The 16,655-nt window shown below is 39.2% G+C and overlaps 1 long non-coding RNA gene across 1 annotated transcript; it reads left to right on the forward strand.

Annotated features, from left to right (window-relative positions):
* LOC106502475 lies at positions 348–15,373 on the forward strand. The gene is made up of 5 exons (XR_001918578.1): positions 348–533; positions 916–1,191; positions 1,412–1,888; positions 14,615–14,710; positions 15,286–15,373. It is a non-coding gene; the product is annotated as an uncharacterized LOC106502475 (long non-coding RNA).

Raw genomic sequence — 16,655 nt, forward strand, 5'->3', positions numbered from 1 at the left:
TCTCCCCTCTTTCAAGAAAAAGCTTCTTATTCTCAAGAGTTGCTGGGCTTTTTCTGCCAATGTTGCAAAGCGGATTCATCACTCAGTCAGGTGCACGGTTCTCAATCTGAAATTAAGACCGATTCCAGATTCCAGGGAAACAAGTAAAATAGGGGCAGTCCCCGTCCCCAACTAAAATGCCTCTAAATAAATACAAGGAATCTGAGCGACGTAAATAGTTGTGCTCTTTAAAGCAACAATAGCAAAAAGTTTAGTCGCAAAAGGTTTGGTTTTCGTCTTTCTTTTTTCATGTTTGATCATCCCCTAAACAGCCCCGGTGCTAACAAACACACAAAGTAACTGTACAGATGCCAGAATCTGTGCAGATGCCAGAAAACTGTCCGTATCAGTTTTTTGAGGTGGCAGAAAAAGCTGGAGAGGTACCACCGTTTCGAGGGAATAAGGTCAGAATTTACCGGCAGAACCCTTCGCTCTGCGAAGAAATACGGCGGGACTGTAGGACTCTGGGGCCCGGCTTTCGAAAAGGAGGGAAGGTGGGTCAGGGGCGTACTTTGTGAGGAAGGCTTTGTCAGTGCGAAACCAGGCGCAGGGTGGCAGGTGGGGGCGTCTGCGGGCTGCCAGAAGCGGGAAATCAAAAGGGGGCGACGCGGGGACGATGGGGGCTGAGAGGACCCTGATGGGGTGACCGGAGGGTCAGGGCCATTCATGGCTGCTGCGAAAGTGGGAGCTCTGGGGATGGAAGGTGAAGCGGGGACAGCGAGTTGCCCCAGCTGTCCTCGGGAGGGAGAGGGTTCCCAGCAGGTGGACTTGAAATCAAAAAGCCCCCCAGGGATCAAGGAGCAGCGCTCTCCGGAGACCCTCGCCTGGAGGTTGAGGAATCACAGCAGGTGGTTTGGGGGGTAACCCCAATGCCAGAGCTTCTCTCGGCTGGCTGCCTGGCCGCCCGACCCTCTGCGCTTTCCAGGCTACTCACCGGTCCGGGGTGGAAAGCGCCATCCAGGCGCGCGTGAGGGCTGCGCGGCGCAGGCGGCGGGCAGGGCCGAGCGGTGGCAGCGGCGCTGTCCTAGGAGCGAGACTGGAGCCGGGGGACGCCGAGGCGGCGACAGCGGCGGCGGGGGCGCGGGGAGCTGCGGGCGGGGAGGGCGGCGGATCCGGAGCTGCTGCGCCGCGCGCGCTCTCTGCCCATCTCCGGCTCGGCTGAAGCGGCTACTGCTGCCGCCGCTGCGAGGGAGGGAGACGAGGGGGAGGGGAGGAGGCACGCGGCAGGGAGGGAGGGAGGAGAAGGGAGGCGGGGGGAGCGAGGGGAGAGGGGAGACGGACTCCCAGAGTGGGGAGGAGGGAGGGAGGGGCGCGCGAGCCCGCCAAGGTTCCCACCGGACGGGCTCGCGGAGATCTCGGCGAGGAGGAGTAGGGTCTCTCCCCCGCCACCCCCCCCCTCCTTCCCCCTTCGCGCCCTTTCCTTGGGCTCTTCCTCGCGCGGCTTGGGCTGGGGGTGGCCAGGCTCGGCCGCAGCCGGGTCTTCGGCGCCCTGGTGAGAGTGCTGAGGCCGGGAGGCGGCTGCGCCAGCTCCCGGCGCCGCCGGCCCGAGGCACCTGTGCGCGCCCGCACCGCCGGCAGCCCAATTGCCGCGGCTCCCCGACTCGGATCCGCCGGCGGTCGCCTTGCCTCGCTCTCCTTTCTGGTCAGATTACGATCATGCCTGGGCGTCCATGACATCTGTGTACTCCTCTATTGCTGTCTGCTTCCCCAGGCGCTCTTTGGCACAGGGTGTCCGGCCAGAAGGAGCCACCGGCGGGGAACTCGATGCAGGCAACCGCCGTCAGCTCCTTGGAGCAGTTGCTTGCGCACGGGTGGTAGTGTTTGCCTCCTGGGTAGACCAGCTAATGAGGTAAAAAATACATATGTAAATATATTAGCAATCCTCTGACCCGATTTCTTGGGACCATTCTCAGTAATCTAGGAAGGTTTCAGTCTGAAGGGCGCAGGGGAGTCTATTGCACTCTGTCTTGGCGCTCATCCTCTCTTTTCTCTATATCCTAAAAAATCAGGACACGACTTGGCCAGTTTAAGCGAAATATTGCTTATTTTTTTATTAATTGCAGAGCTTTTTGTTTTTATTCACATTCTGCTAGAATTGTCTTTGCTTTCCTGTTAGGATTTGCTTTGCTTTATTAGACTGTGAAACAGTCCTGTTTATTCGCAAACTGCAAAGACTCGCATGAAAACATACTGTAGTGCCTGTACGCTCAAGATCGAGAGGGTGAATCCACACTTTGGTAAATGGACGTTATTGACTGATTTCCGTGAACTGTATTTAGTTTCATAATCTTCACCTGGTAGTTGAGGATAGGCAGGGAGCAGGTGGATTATATGCATAAAAGATATGATTAGAAAAAAATGGTCTCCTAAAACTCTCCTCAAATAATCTAACATATAAAGTAGCCACATTACTCCCTGTGAAAAGTTTCTGATTTTTGTTTATATGTTATTCAAATTATTAGGCTTTTAGTTACTTAACCTTTTCTGTTAGAATAAGTGAAACAGGTATTTTATTTTACCTAAGTATGTAGGAAATGGCAACCCACTCCAGTATCCTTGCCTGGAGAACCCCATGGACAGAGGAGCCTGGTAGACTACAGTCCATGGGGTCGCAAAGAGTCAGACACGACTGAGCGACTTCACTTCACTTCACTATGTCTAATATAACAGGTACTCAGGTTAAAATAGGTGCACGCTCAATTGTGAACGCCGTATGGAGAAATATTTTTAATGCAGTTAGGCATACTCAAATATTCATGATGAGCCTCTAGTTTTTCCTATACACATTCCTGTGAGAAGAAAAAACGGTGGTGAAGTAGTACTGGATGGTATTCTCAACTTTCTAGAATCTGTTCTGCAGAGTTTATCTGTTAATGAAAATATTTGGTTTCACATCTATCTGATAATCTGAGAGAGAGAAGCACCTCCTCAGGGAACAAGAGATATCAAACTCTCCTAACACATCTCATCTTTAAAAAACCTGTTACTGTCTCCAGATGTTCACTGTTACACCATGCAAATACACCATATGCTATTCTTTCAAAGAGGACCACAGGAAAGAAATGGTTGGTGAAGACTTACAGCTCATTTGACTTTCTAAGTCTTCTCAGTTGTATCTATATTACAGAAATTTTCAGGTTTTTTTTTTTTTTCCTCAAATAGAAGTAGCTTTTTGGGCAAAGAGTGGTTACCGAGAATTAAATCTCTATTTTCTTTCCCCTGTTTTAGGATATTCCTATTCCTCCTATATTTGATTATGAAACTATAAAAGCAATATCTGTATAATCTCATTTTGTGGTTGTAAAAGGTAAAGAAAAAATGCAAACTAAAATGCCTTAAAGCCAAACAAAGAAAAGGGATAACTTATAAAGCACAGCAAGATAAGCTTCTAACTCCTTACTCCCCATCCACTTGGTCCACCAGCGACAAGACTAGGATGATAAAAGATGGAATGACATTGCGGTTCTTCTGCTGGAGGACTTGAATTTAAATTTAGAAACTTAGGCTAGGTGTAAACTGTCCTGTCATCTCTACCACAGCTTTCCTTCCCTTTTGTGTTCCTTTCCCGTCTACATTTTTATTAGTGTTGCATTGTGCTATAACATTGTTTCATTTACTTACATGTTGCATTACAACCTGGGAAGCCAAGTAAATAATTAAAATACAAAGCTTCCTTTTAAACAATGACTTTGTATTTACTTAGTTGAAAACAAATACATTAAAATTTTCTGAACTCAGAAAGAGTGAAGACTCTATCCTTCAATAAATACTGCATTGGTGTCAAAGATTGGTTAGCAAAGAAATGTAATGTATCTGTTTATTGAACACATATTTACTAAGGACCCCTTGTGGGCAGGCAACTCGTTTGGCTTCACAGATATTACAGTGGAGAAACTTAGTAACTGTGCCTTTGTGAAGCTTAGTCTAGTGATCCAATAAAAGTGTTTTATCACTAAGAAAGGTGATAATGACTATGATAAGTTTTAAACCCAAAGAAAATAATACTTTTTAATTAACTTATAGACATCAACAAAATTAAGGGGAAAGGAATATAGACCCTTTGCAAATTCTAGATGGGTATTTTCCCCTCTCCTTTTCCCAGGAAACTAGAGGAGAAAAATTTAACTTGGTTAATTATGAGTGATTATAAAAAAGAATGGGAACAGTATCAACACAAGAATAATATAGGAGAAACATATAGAGGAGCACCAAAATGACCAATCGTTGAAGAACGCACACCATAACAATGTTGCCATGGAGAAGTTGAAAAACTTGTTCTAACATTCTGCCATGAATTGTCATAAGGACCTTGCTTCTGTGAATGAAAACTACAAGGTGTTAGGCAAGAATTTCATTGGGTGGGGTTGAAGCTGCAATGGAAGATGATGACCGAAAGCTGGTAAAACTTAAGTAAAAAGTAAAACTAAAATTATAACACCACAAATTAAGAATTAATATGGAAGAATATACACTGAGATAAACATTGTAAGGGAAAGAGCACAAAAAATAAGAAAGACTAGTAAAAGGAACTTGAAATAAAGAAAGAGATGAATAGGATTAGAGAGAATATGAAAGATGGAGAAGACAGGCAAAAACAAGAAAATACAAATTATGCAAAAAATCTTCAATATTATTAAAGAAAAAACATTCATGAAGTGAAAGACTTGAAATTTCATTTTTAAAGGATACAGTGATCACTAAAAACAATTGTCACCACCAAGATATATCATAATACAATAACTAGAATGTAAATATAATAAAGAATCTTTGGGTCTGAAAGAGATGAAAAAAGCAATCACTAACTTACAAAGGAAAATATTGAGATTGGCTTCAAGATTCTTCACTATAACAAGATACCAAAGTCCACCAAATGCTAGCATAAGAGTTAAGGCTTTTCCTATTTAGCCAGTCCTTCAAATATCATATCTTCCCTGGTGGCTCAGAGGTTAAAGCATCTGCCTCCAATGAGGGATACCCGGGTTTGATCCCTGGGTTGGGAAGATCCCCTGGAGAAGGAAATTGCAACCCACTCCAGTATTCTTGCCTGGAGAATCCCATGGATGAAGGAGCCTGGTAGGCTATGCGCACAGAGCCGCAAAGAGTTGGACACGACTGAGTGACTTCGCTTTCACTTTCAAATATCATAGTTGTAAACAAAGTTTGAACATCCAAAAACTAAGGGAATGTTATTCTCATGAACCTATCCGCAGTATAGAGTATGGATTTTAGCTTCTAAGTGATAAATAGAAGTGAAAATCTTGGATCAAGGAATAGTTGTGAGCATTGAATGTATTTAATTATTGACCTGAAATACGAGAATGTAAGAATTACAGCAAAATGATAGAATATGAATCTCATAGATGCGGACAATATAATAGTATATATCTAAACAGAGTTTGGATGAGAAGGGCAAAAAGAAAAAGCTAAGATATAAAGGCATTGATTGTCTAATGCTGGGAGTCAAAGAAAATCATTCAAAGGGACAAATAAGTGGTCTAACATATTTAACAATACAAGAATAAACTGTAATCAAGGTAATATTAAATACTAATTTTTATCATTACTTGTTTTAGCAAACTAATAGATATACTGTAAAAATGGAAAATGCAATCGTTTTTGCATAAGTAACAAAGAAATAAAAGCATCAAAGAATAGACCATAAACACTGAGAATACACATATATAGAAATAAATTTTAAAAAACAGATCACAGAGTGAAGGAATTTTATGATGTTAAAAAGCAAAAACCTAACATAAAATAATATAGCAGAACTGAGTAAACATATCCTTAATATTATTAAATGTGAATAGGATTATCTCATCCTCTGTAAGAAAGTAGACATTTTAGATTGGATAATGAAACAAAATAAAATTTTATACCTACAAGATAACTCAGAATATTAGAAAAATAAAAGGATAGGCAAACATAACTGATAAATACATACACTTGATTGGAGGCTAGATGTCATACAAACCAGAAACCCATTAAACAAAACTCATACAAACCATTAAACAAAACGAAGAAGGATAATTTATGGTTATAGTAATAGGTACTTTCATATGCATACAAAAGAATTATGAATACATATGTCTTAAGAAGGGAATGGCCATCCACTCCCGTATTCTTGCCTGGAGAATTCCATGGACAGAGGAGCCTGGCAGGAATATTTATGTACCAAACAGTATAACACCAACATAACTACTGAGTTGGCCAAAAAGTTCGTTCTGATGTAAAGCCTGAACGAACTTTTTGGCCAACCCAACATATCAGAAATTATACACGTACAAGAAAGCATGAAGTACACTATTAGAAGCCTTAATACTTTTAAGATATGAGAGTCCAAATGTACAGACAATAAACAGAGGTATTAAATTCTAGCCCTAACTTACTTAGGAGCATCAGTGGAAAATTCTAGCTAAAATATTAACAAATAAACCCTAACACATTAATTGATTAAGAGTATTAAAAGAACAAGATGTCATCACCAAGTGTGATTTTTTCTCAAAAATTTAAGAGAAACATTTCTATACTAGAAAATTTATTAAAATACTTTATCATTTCCCTCATCTACAAAATGAAAATATCAGTACCCAATTTATAGGAATTTTTACAATGATTTACAGTTATTACACACAAAATCTTCAGCAAGAGTGCCTGAAATATAGTCAGCTCTTCATAAATGTTATCTGTTGTGTTTGTCAGCTTTCAAAAGACATTTAAAAATGATTATGCTTATGATAATAATATAAATCTTGTTTTCATTTTCTTGAATAACAAACTTGTGTTGATTTATTAATGTTGCATTCTCATCTTTTGTCCCTTCTCCTCAGGGTTTTCATTATTAATTTTTAGGTCCTGTGTTCTTTTTGTATTATTATTAAAATACTGCTAAGCATTTAAATCAATTTGCAAATTCCGAGTGCACTGAAAACTATCCATTTAAAAATAATTTTGAATTATATTACTAATGTTTAAGTGCATTCTCTCTCTTTTTTAATAGACTTAATTTTTTTGAAAAGTTTTAGATTCACAGCAAAATTGAGCGGAAGGTAGAGAGTTCAGTTGTATCTGTATTCCCATCTTACACATACCCTCTGTCACTATTTACATTCTGCACCAGAGTGGTACATTTTTTCCAAATGGTGAACTTATACTAAAGCAGAGTTACCCCAAGTCTACAGTTTACATGAGGACTCAATCTTGGTGTTGCGCATTCTGTGGGTCTAACAACTGTGTAATGACATATGTCCACCAGTGGAAAATCATACAGAATAGTTTCACTCCCCTAAAATCTTTTGTTCCACCTATTTCTCCCTCCTTCTTCCCTAACCCCTGGGAACCACTGACTTTTTTCATTTCTTTTGCCTTTTCCAGAATGTCACACAGTATATGTAACCTTTTCAAACAGATTCCTTTTACTTAGTAATATGCATTTAAGGTTCTCCCCTGTCTTTTCATAGCTTTTCCGCCCCATGAATTCTATTTTTAAAAAATATTAAGGCTGTTACTAGCTTTGGTTATGCTAATTTTGGACTAGTGTATCTTACTGTATGTGTGTGTATATTCACCTATACACCTCAATTTTCAGTTCCTCTTGTTTAATAAACATCTGAAGTATGAGCCGAGGCTGGAACTCATAATGCAAATGTGGCCAAAGTGTCTTTTTGTTTTTCTGCTTTAGCCTGTTCATGTAATGGATCAAATCTCAACAAGAGACTCTAAGAAAATTTGTACTCTGTTAATAGGTTCTTTCCAATATTGCTAGTGTTAGTCTAATTTTTATTTCTCTTTAAGTAGCCACTCTTTTCTCGTTGTTCACTTGTGGGTATATTGATTTATTTCTATTTTTCTCAGAAGCGTCACTTGAATGTTTCATACTAGTTGACACTTGGTAGGCTTTTTCCACGGAGAAGGCAATGGCACCCCACTCCAGTACTCTTGCCTGGAAAACCCAATGGACAGAGGAGCCTGGTGGGCTGCAGTCCATGCGGTCGCTAAGAGTCAGACATGACTGAGGGACTTCACTTTCACTTTTCACTTTCTTGCATTGGAGAAGGAAATGGCAACCCACTCCAGTGTTCTTGCCTGGAGAATCCCAGGGACGGGGAAGCCTGGCAGTCTTCAGTCTATGGGGTTGCGCAGAGTCGGACATGACTGAGGTGACTTAGCAGCAGCAGCAGCAGCAGCAGCAGCAGCAGCAGGCCTTTTCCAGGGCATCCCTGGTGGTTCAGATGGTAAAGAATCTGCCTGCAATGCAGGAAACCTGGGGTTAATCCCTGGGTCAGGAAGATTCCCTGGAGAAGGGAATGGCTACCCAATCCAGTATTCTTGCCTGGAGAATTCCGTAGGCAGAGGAGCCTGGTGGGCTACAGTCCATGGGGTTGCAAAGGGTTGAACACAACTGAGCGCCTAACAGATACACACAGGCTTTTCCATATGAAAATAATTAAATCTTTAGTTCTAGGAAATTGTTACCAAGAATTTTTTTAAACACTTTCCTTTTTTTTTTTTTCATTTTCTTCTATGAATTTCCTTAGACAAATATGAATAAAGAGTTAATAAAGCCTCTCTGATCGCTCCATTTTTGTATACCTCCATGTAAGCCTGGTTCCATGATTGACCCAAAAATGTCTTTGAATGTGGCTGTTAGAAAGCTTTTCAAGTTAATGATTAAAGATATTTTTTTACACACCTAGAGGAGTGGACTGCGTTGCTTATCCTACCTTGTCAGGATTGCCTTGCACAAAAATTGAGATTGACGATGTGCACCTGGTGTCATGTTTTTTTGGGTGCTGGGTTTCAATTATAATGATTGGTTACTTAGCAGGATATGCTTATGTGACAGCCCCCTTAAAGCATCAGACATTGAAGGCTTGAGTGGATGTTTTACTTGAGCAGTAACCACAGGTTACTGTGGTTCACCACTAGAGACAAAACACATTCTGTGCTGAGGCATAGAAAGACTCAGTAGATTACTCATGATTTCTGGACTCCATCCATTGCATGCATTTTTCATACTACTTCTGCTGTGTAACCTTGTGCTATAATAAACCCTGAAAGTGAAAAGTGAAGTCACTCAGTCATGTCCGACTCTTTGTGACCCCACGGACTGAAGACTGCCAGGGTCCTCTGTCCATGGGATCTTCCAGGCAAGAGTACTGGAGTGGGTTGCCATTTCCTTCTCAAATAATAAACTCTAACCAAGAAAAAAAGGCAAAACTCTTTTTGGAATTCTTTGAATCAAAAGTGTGGGGTATAGAGACCTCCAAAAGAACAAATGTTGAGACATCTGAATCAGCTTCTATTTCCTTTCAGACATCTTTCAAACTTACCTCTTTTAATCCTTGCTGTCATTTGAAATCATTTCTTAATTTAATTTTCTAGTTTACCAATTTTACATGTAAATAAGTCTGGTCTTCTACTTATCCTATCTATTGAAATGTTTTGTTATTGTTGTTTATTTTAATAATTATATTTTCCTTTAACAAGGTCTTGATGTGGTTCTTTGCAAAATTTCTGTTTTTTTTTTTTTGCAAAATTTCTTCTTGATTCATAGTTGCTTTTCTTGCTACATCATTTACTATTCTTGCTTTATAGATATGATTGCATACTTTATCTCTGTGTAGATAATATATATGAGCATTTAAAGTTTTTCAGATTTTTATGTTATCATTTCCTTAAGAATAAATTTTTCTTTTGTTGAGAATATGACTTCTTTTCATAGGCTGTTGTCTGATGGCTGCGATGTAATCTGCCGGAAAATAGCTGTGCATTAATTAATTAATTAATTGATAGTATACAGCTGACAAGGTGAGAAGTGATGGTTTTCTGACCATGCAATTCTAGGCTACTTAGTGTGGCATTGCTTCACCCTTGGCTTTGGAAGGAAGAAGTAGGGAGAAAGTTAAGAGGAAGGAAACTGTGGTTTTTAGCTCCCAGGTTTGAATGGCATTGAACACCAATGTCATGAATTCAGTAACATCTCAACCATCAGAAAATCTGCGTACAATTTGCCCTTGCTTATATCTGTATTTTCCTTAATATTTTCTTATTCATGTAAATTTTCTGTCTTTCAGCATTATGTTTTATGAGACTATTTAATATATATATTAATTATGCTTATTTAGATCCTTCTTAATTGCCAGGAATATATTGAAGCTGTTCAAATATCCCTGTGAACGTGTCATTTACCAAATCTCTTAATTTTTTGTACAACTTCTTGCTTGCCCTATATTGTCTCACTGCTTCAGGCAAATGTGATGTGGAATAGTTACCACTGATTGTTTTCAACAAATATCCTGGGGAGAAGATTCTTTCCACTGTATTAGTGTGAGCACTGAGTCAGGGTAAATAAAGAAAAGCTCTGTGATTTTAACTGCCAGGCTGATCAACTCACTAAAATTTCTCTGGTCATGGGATTCCTACACAACTTACCTTCACTAGTTGCTGCTAGGTTGCTGATTTTCACAGTTAGTAAGGTTATAAAACTGTTGGTTTCTAGGCCACTGCAAAGCTAGAGAGAGGAAATTTGGAACAGAAGTTAAAATGTGACAAAACTCTTATGGCCGTCCAACCATTTTTATTCTTTAATAACTGCTCTTCAGATTGTTGTGAGCCTTCGGTAAATTTCTAAATTTCTGGAAAAGTTAATTTTCACAGTTTTTGACTATGTTTTCATTACTTTTTCTATTGTTTGATGAATGGTTCTAATAAATACTAACCACTGCAGTGAGTGTGTTGGTATTATTTGATAATCAGTTGAGTCTGGTGTGTTTCAGATTGTTTTATGCCAATCCTTACCAATATAATTATCTTACAGTCAAATTTATTTATAAATTACATGTTTCTACTAAGAAAACTACTTTTAGATTCTAACCAATACCTGAAAAATATCTCTACATACACACGTATATATACCTGTATATGTACATATATTTAGTTTTATTTATTTATTTTTGGCTGTGCTGTCTACTTATATTTTATGTATATTTAACTTTATTAAAATTATACCATAATCATTAAAATTATCTATTACACTGTATTATAATTTCATTTGTTGAATTTTTGTGCATCTTTTACACTGTCTTGAGAACATTGTCTGAAGCTTGTCTGGTATTTTAGAAAGAGTGAGGTGTATATATTCTAATAGTGCACTTATTTATTCACTCTTGAAAGCAGTCATTAATTAAAAAATGAGCAGTGATGCAATTTTCTAACCAATGGCAAGAGACATGTATGTTCAAATACATACACAGAGATAGCAAGAGAACCTCTAGTCCAATATTTTTTTAAATGTATTATAACCGCCCTGAAAAGTTAATCTGCTCACAGTACATAATAACTTTAATTAAGTTGCTTCTTAGTATAGTTTCTATTTGAGTCAAACAGTTGTAGAATTCTTGACAGCTTCATAAAATTTCAGGTTTCCAAGAAACACAATTATGAGTCCTGAGACAATTTTTCTTGTTTTCTTGTGAAATCCTCCAAATGAACACATAGCCATAATGGTAAATATGGAAACATAGAAAAGTTAAGTAGGACAAAGTTTGTAAAAAATGTCTACTGAAATAAAAAGTAAACACTGAAGAGCTGCAATTGAAATGACCAATTCAGATGGTGTCTTTGTAAGTATCACCCAGGCTCCAAAAGTAGAACTAATAGCTCTTTGCTCTTTCCATATTACTTTTTTCACAACTCTATCTTGCTATGAATCACTGCCTTCTTTGTAGTATAAAATAAGTTGCTGTCTCCCTTTATGAGACTGTGAGGACTTCAGAGGAAAAACCTATTGTTAGGCATATTTTTCGGAGAAGGTGATGCCACCCCACTCCAGTACTCTTGCCTGGAAAATCCCATGGACAGAGAAGCCTGGTAGGTGCGGTCCATGGGGTCGCTAAGAGTGGGACACGACTGAGTGACTTCCCTTTCACTTTTCACTTTCATGCATTGGAGAAGGAAATGGCAACCCACTCCAGTATTCTTGGCTGGAGAATCCCAGGGATGGGGGAGCCTGGTGGGCTGCCGTCTATGGGGTCACACAGAGTCAGACATGGCTGAAGTGACTTAGCAGCAGCAGCAGCAGGCATATTTTTAATGCTCTATCTCTAATAAATAGCAGAGGTAGTACTGTAGGAATAATTGTAGAATTAAACAACAAATGCATATATACTTGATAAAGGTAATTCAATAATTCTTTGCTAAAAATTAAGACATTTACAGTTTAAAGATTGTCTTACAGCTATGAAACTCATGCTTAAACTTTAATTTTTCCTATGAATAACCTACTTTTTCAACATCAGTGACTGTAATACTGTAGAAAAGCATTGTCATTTATAAGCATGATATTTGTGGGAATGAAGGTTGGTTAACTGGTGGAGGTGATGATGACCTCATGCTAACTCATTTGAAAATTTTTGTGATTTGTGGTTCTGACAAGTTAGAATGAGATATTCACAGAAGAAAGTTTTTAAGTAATGTCTTTTTCTAGAGTCAGAAACATATTAACTGTAAAAGAAAATTATATACAAAGTGAAGAATATATAATATAATTAAATTACCTTCAAAGTCCCTTCTAAATTATGAATATTTGTTTTAGGTCTCATATTAAATGAAAACTAAATTTAGCTTAAACTGTATTTAGTAGAATTTTTAAGTAACTGGAATCTGTAGGATTTGGGGAAAGAGGAAGGACACTGGAAGAGTGAATTATGTTCCCTTCTTAGAAGGTCAGAAATTGACTGTTTAACCATGAAATTTAAGGCTTACATGAGGCTAATTATGGGGGTGGGTGAAGGGACTATAACTTGGTTTGGGTTCAGTTCAGTTCAGTCGCTCAGTCGTGTCCAACTCTTTGCAACCCCATGAATCGCAGCACGCCAGGCCTCCCTGTCCATCACCAACACCCGGAGTTCACTCAGACTCATGTCCATCGAGTCTGTGATGCCATCCAGCCATCTCATCCTCTGTTGTCCCCTTCTCCTCCTGCCCCCAATCCCTCCCAGCATCAGAGTCTTTTCCAGTGAGTCAACTCTTCTCATGAGGTGGCCAAAGTACTGGAGTTTCAGCTTTAGCATCATTCCTTCCAAAGAAATCCCAGGGCTGATCTCGTTTAGAATGGACTGGTTTGGTAGATTGATAAAATTGGATTTACTATATTAGAGAAACAATTGGTCCATTGTATGTTAAGACAAGTTCTCGGCCATCTTCACTTCAGATTTGTTAAACTTTATTGTAACAACAACTCAACAGTGATAAAAATTCATAATACACTGAGCTTCCTTTGTATGACCAGTGCTTTGCTAAACATTTACTGCTGTCTTCTTTAGTCCTTATTATTGTACTCAGTCATGTCCAACTCTTTGTGACCCCATGGACTATAACCTGCCAGGCTCTTCTGTCTGTGGGATTTCCCAGGCAAGATTACTTAGTGGGTTGCCATTTCCTTCTCCAAGGGATCCTCCCCACCCAAGGATAGAAGCTGTTTCTTGTGTCTCCTGCACTGATAGGAAGATTCTTTACCATTGCGCCTTCTGGGAAGCCTTCTTTAGTCCTTACAAGTGTCCAGTGAAGCTGGCATTGGAGAGTAGTTCCTATCTTTCATTTGACAATTTTCTTTACAACTGAGTAGCTACTCTTTCCAGGAGAGAACAGTACTGAAGGTAAAGTTGCTGGTCTCACTTCCATCCTGCCCTTTCACTCACTTTTCCTTATGGGAAGAGAAAGCATATTTCTAAGCAGTGAAACTAGGGAAACTCATGTGAGGTCTTCTGAGGACTTCCTGCTCCTTTTGTCCAGTATGGAAATTACTAAAACCGTTCGAACCGCTTTGTTTAGTTGAGAGTAATAAACTACTTAATTTTGACTTTAGAATTTAATCAGTGTTTTCTGATCTAGATTACCAAGATGAAAATAGATATTCTAAAGTCTAACTTACTCCTGGGTATATTTTCTATTTAGATCTAATTTTAAATAATGAATATAATTAGCTACATTTTAGGACCAGAAAAACTGAGGCTTAGAGAGATTAAATCATGCTTAAGGTCATATAGCTTATAAAAGGTAAGTTGGTATTTAAAATACGGATCTCTCTGTACTTCTTGCTTTCATGTGCCTTTTGTAATCCTTCCATTCTGCCATCCTTGCCCTTCAGGCCAAACCCTCTAGAGAGAAAACTGGAGACTATGAATGTATAACATGTGCCTGTATATAAAAGTACTGTGAAATTGCCATTTCCAGAGTGTGCTGGCATGAAACTGTAACTATTGTTAAAAATGACCAGATTATAAAATAATTATATGAACATGGTGCCTTTTGTCCGGGTGAATATGTAAGTCATTTAGTCAATTCAAGTAGCCCTTCATTATACTACCTAATGAGTGAATAAATAATATACCACATGTAGACTCGATTGTCTTATTTTCAAGAAATAGTCTGACTCTCATACTGTTGAATCATATTTGCAGTAAGATAATTTGGCTGCAGCACTTCACAGTGGCTGAAGAGAGACTAGAGTTGTGGTCCTCAATCCTTCTGTTTCCTGTCTTATGGGAATCAACCAAATGTCTTCCCACTGCAGGCTCCAGAAACAGAGCAGATGGCATATGGACATGGTTCAAAGCAGCAGAGATTACAGTTTATAAGAAGGGACCAGGACCTGCTCTCCTTGAGGCAGGTAAGTTGAAGTAGTATGTCTGACCTGAGAAAGGGGTTAAAAGACCTTAGACAGTGAGCACAAGGGAAGGGAATATTGGAAAGGGAGGGGGAGATTGATTTAGGGAAGTTATTTATTAATAGGAAAAAGGCTGAAGAATAACAGTGCTAATTTAATTTCATTATTTTTTTTCTACCTTTAGAATCATTAGCCCACTTTCCACATTTCCTTCTACTTAACCAAGGAATTAATGAACCTCTTCTGCCCTGGGGTTGTGGGAGGAGGCACGATGGAGGTTATTCTCTTCTCTGGCTTTCAGAATACATCCATCACAGCAACAGTATCAAACATATTTACTAAGTATTTAAACTGTGTAAAATTCTGAGAAGGTCTTCAGGATTTAATTCTATTTGACCTTCTTAAAAACCTTGAGATAGGTGCTGTTATTATCTTTAGTTTATTGATGAGGAAACTGAGAGAAAGAAAGCTTAAATAGCATGTTGTAGATCACATAGCCAATAAATTACTTGGTGTGCCAGGTGGCCTGATTCTAAGTTCTATATTATTAATTAAGCCATTGTGTATCACCTCCTCAGGAAGAAGAAATCACTGGGATAAAATATGAGTCTTTGTAGTTGCAAGTCTTATCCTTTGGGATTGTACAAGCAAAATTCACTGTGGAGGCAAGGTATGTCAAAGATTGAAGTGAGGAGTGACCTCTTTCTTGACACCACTAGTTGAGATAAGAGCTCTTCTCCATTTTCTGGGACCTTGTGTGACCCAAATTGAAAGAGTGAGCAACAATCCAGAAATATCACTGATATGAAAATTTTTGAAGTAATCATGGTAGGTGGGGCTCAAATCATTTATAAGAATAATAAGCAATGTGACGCTTATGAAATACAAAATATTCTGGAGAAATTATTATCTATTATATTATCTAGTAGTGTCTAGTAGTAGATTATCTTCCAGTATCTATTCTATTAGTAGTGACGGATATATATACAGCAGATCCTCCTCCAGTCTCCATACTGAGATTTTGCTCTGCCTTTGGAGACCTAAGAGATTGACTTCATTATGTGTGTGTTTTGTATTTGTTAGGTGCTCAGTCGTGTCTGACTTTTGTGACCCCATGGACTGTAGCCCACCAGGCTCCTCTGTCCATGGAATTCTCCAGGTAAGAATAGTGAATGGGTAGCTATTTCTTTTCCAGGGCATCTTCCCAACCCAGGGATTGAATCTGGGTCTCCTGCATTGTAGGCAGATTGTTTACCTTCTGAGCCACCAGCGAAGCCCTGGGTTCGGTATACTAGCCCACGATTATCTGTGTTTCCCTTCCACATCCTATTGGCACATCATTAGCAAGAAGTTAAATTCCAACAGAGTCTGGTTATGAAGAGAAATGCAAGGAGCAAATCAGAAAACAAAGTAACTATTTGTGACATGATTTTCTCAAAGGCCCTAGACATGACCCTTCAGTACAGTCACTCAGTCATGTCCAACTCTTTGTGACCCCACGGACAGCAGCATGCCAGGTTTCCCTGTCCATTCCCAGAGCATCCCATCAAGTCGGTGATGCTACCCAACCTCTGTCATCCCCTTCTCTCCCCACCTTCAATCTTTCCCAGCATCAGAGTCTTTTCCAATGAGTCAGTTCGAATCAGGTGGCCAAAGTATTGGAGCTTCAGCTTCAGCATCAGTCCTTCCAATGAATATTCAGGACTGATTTCCTTTAGGATGGACTGGTTGGATCTCCTTGCAGTCCAAGGGACTCTCAAAAGTCTTCTCCAATACCACAGTTCAAAAGCATCAATTCTTTGATGCTCAGCTTTCTTTATAGTCCAGCTCTCACATCCATACATGATATACTGGAAAAACCATAGCTTTGACTAGATGGACATTTGTTGGCAAAGTAATGTCTCTGCTTTTTTAATATTCTGTCACATGCAAGCTTAAAATAAGAAAA

This window comes from Capra hircus, chromosome 9 (genome assembly GCF_001704415.2).
Source record: "Capra hircus breed San Clemente chromosome 9, ASM170441v1, whole genome shotgun sequence".
In the NCBI taxonomy this organism is placed as follows: domain Eukaryota; kingdom Metazoa; phylum Chordata; class Mammalia; order Artiodactyla; family Bovidae; genus Capra; species Capra hircus.